Source organism: Cryptotermes secundus, unplaced genomic scaffold, assembly GCF_002891405.2.
Source record: "Cryptotermes secundus unplaced genomic scaffold, Csec_1.0 scaffold2495, whole genome shotgun sequence".
NCBI lineage: Eukaryota > Metazoa > Arthropoda > Insecta > Blattodea > Kalotermitidae > Cryptotermes > Cryptotermes secundus.
In genome coordinates this window covers 5,161-7,997 of record NW_019727805.1, presented here as the reverse complement: position 1 = coordinate 7,997, position 2,837 = coordinate 5,161, and the positions used below count along the sequence as shown (strand labels likewise).

At 41.8% G+C, this 2,837-nt stretch overlaps 1 long non-coding RNA gene across 1 annotated transcript; it reads right to left on the bottom strand.

Annotated features, from left to right (window-relative positions):
• Positions 1-562: 562 nt before the first annotated feature.
• On the bottom strand, positions 563-2,588 carry LOC117282361. The gene is made up of 3 exons (XR_004513090.1): positions 2,445-2,588; positions 2,271-2,347; positions 563-580 (listed from the first exon to the last, which is right to left on the bottom strand). It is a non-coding gene; the product is annotated as an uncharacterized LOC117282361 (long non-coding RNA).
• Between the last annotated feature and the right edge of the window lie 249 nt (positions 2,589-2,837).

Below are 2,837 nucleotides of genomic sequence, written 5' to 3'. Positions count from 1 at the left end.
CTTGATCCGACCACACCAGTAGTACAACTTCTCATTACGCAGTTACCCCCGGATTTCTGTGACTCCATCCCCTCCATACCCAGGGACGTCCTGAAGTGAGGCATATCTTAATCGTTGGTCATCACATGTCGGAGGAGTTGGGTGATGGGTTGTGTTCGTAGATTGGAATGACTTCTGAGGTGATTCTAATGTTTCTGCCAAGGCGGAACTAGGAATTAAATAAACGAGCATCACCAGGCGCAAGCAGTAATTTCCGGGAAGTAACTAACTACAGATTCGGAGGAATTGTTTCTGCTTAACAGTCGAGATTTGCGTTGGCTTAGCTTGGAGATTGGGACGCGTCCAGGGTCATGCTGACAGCCGGTGGCTCAGGTTGACACGAGTTGCTCGACGCTGTTGAACCAAACACTCACAGGAGAGGTTGAATTACTCATATGAAGATTATCATCACTGTTCGAGGTAGTGGTAGAAGTTCAGGCCGTACAACACTTGATATCCATATATTCTTTAATACTTCGTCGTAAATATTTGTCTTTTTAAACAACTAAGATTTTCTACTTAACTTGTTCTGTTCTTCCTCCTGTAGATAGAAAGGAATAGTTATTAATCTCCTTGTTTCATACAGTAGTCAGAATGAAGATCAAGACTTCCCTAACAAGCATGTGTTTGTAATGCACAAGGGGTGCGTTTTCTGTGAGTTCTTTACTTTGAACAACGTTTATGCTGTGTGAGGTTGTAATCATAAAAATTTCTGGCAATGAAAGTCTAGGTTTCATGAACTGAAGAAGCGTAACCCATGGTTCGATGAAGGGTGCTCAGAATTATGAGACCAAAGGAAAACAGACAAACTGCAGTGGTTAGGGAATCCAAGCTAAATTAATGTGTAAAATGTGAACAATATAAGATGAGAAACCAGCAGATATTTCAGGAATAAAAAGAGGGAATAATTAGTTAGTTAGTTAGTTAGTTAGTTATTGGAGAGGATAGGTTCCCGCATGCACCGCGATCTGTTTGATCTATTGTGCTTCCTTCTATGATATTCTACCAGCCTCTATACCCTACCGAAATTCGTGCGTACCATCAGTTCGGACCCAGTCAGCGACTTCGGCCCCTACTGGCTTGGCGGTATCTGTAATGCTTCCCCCATCTCTCAGAGGCGTTAGAGACTACTGTTGGGCGGGAAACGTCCTTCAATTTGGCTCAGTGAACTTCTTTGGAGATATGAGGTTCTTTTACGTGCCGTAAAGCTACGACACGGGACCCACGGCTTAAAGTCCATCCCGGAGGACTTATTCCCTGAATTTTTCCGCCGTCAAAAATTCCAAGACTTCCGCCGGGTTTGAACCCGAGTACCAAGAGTCATGAAGTGGGAACGTTACCTCTAGACTATAGGGCCGCTAAAAAGGGAATATCTGAAAGACAAAGTTGATGAGCTTCTGACGAACGGTAAGTACAAGAATATTAGAGACTTGTATAGAGAAATAAATGACTACACGCCACTTAGTAGACAGTGCTTACAGATTGAAATAGACTTTCATCTGTGTTTAATTAATTGAGTAACGTCAAAATCACGTATTAATCTCGGCACAAGATGGACGTGTGTCATACCGAACAGGGTGACAAAAGCACTATATTTTAACGTGCCATTTGCAACACTTGCAATAGCACAGACTTTATGGCACCGAAGTTTTCGATGATGGATGGTCGTTGATTTGATAGGATTTGGAAGCAGGCGGCAATGGCCCAGCATTGCCCTGGCATTTCGCTGGACGAAGTGAAGAATATTGAAGCCATGAAACACCCGATTACAAGTCCAGTCCGTTAACATGAAATCAGCCTGTTAGAGTCAAATCCCTAACAATTGACTTGCATTGGGCAATTTTTTCGAATTTCACGTAGGGAATCGCCTGTCCTTATTTAGGTGTTTGTTGTTTCTTTCTGTCTCTCGGGGAAAATACCGCGATAATACAACAAACTAGGCCACTACCAATCCTTTGAATTCATGATCCATTGTTGATCGTACCATTTGACGTTGTATGGTCGACGTTACTGATAACTTGAGCTTCACCGCCCAATCGGCTTAAAGAAATTTAAAGCCCCCTCACCCCGCACAATTTGAATGATGTAGGAAACTGAGTGAGCCCAAGTGCGGTCTTGATGCTACGGAGAAGAGACAAATCTCTCCCCCTGTCTGAATTGGTGCAGCAATGTTAACTACGCTAAAAACTTAGCTTTGTGACAGTGAATGTAGGGCATGATCTTGAACTTACCCTTTCCACCTCCGTTGAAATTTGTTTTCAACGTATGTTTGTATCAGAAAAACTATAATATAGAAGATGAAGTTCAACTGCAACAAATATAAGAACAGAAGTTAGACAAGCGTTAGTTGTAATTTCGTATGATTGAGCAACTTACATAGAAATATTTGAGTCTGTGAAACTTACCACCAGTTTATCAAACTGTACGCCATCTGTATAGACCTCCGATTGCAGTTGCCACCAGGATGTTGTTTCCATTTTGATTGTCGTGGATGAACTAAATCCTTCGTCAGCTGAAAATATAAAACAATTGATCTGCTAATCAAAGTCAAAGTCAAAGTCACATGGCTTTCAAAATTCCATACGTGTACATTTATATAACAAAATTATACAGGCAACAAGCGGAAGCCATACAAAGTCGTGATAATTGGGTAGTCCAAGTCCAAGTCACATTGCGACTGACGGTCAATAGTTTATTTGGTAAGGACGGACCGCAGAGAAAACAGTTTTTACAATTTCTCATGGGTAACTGTTGCGGAGAAGTGATTAAAGATTCGTTGCCTAGTAACGATAGTCTCT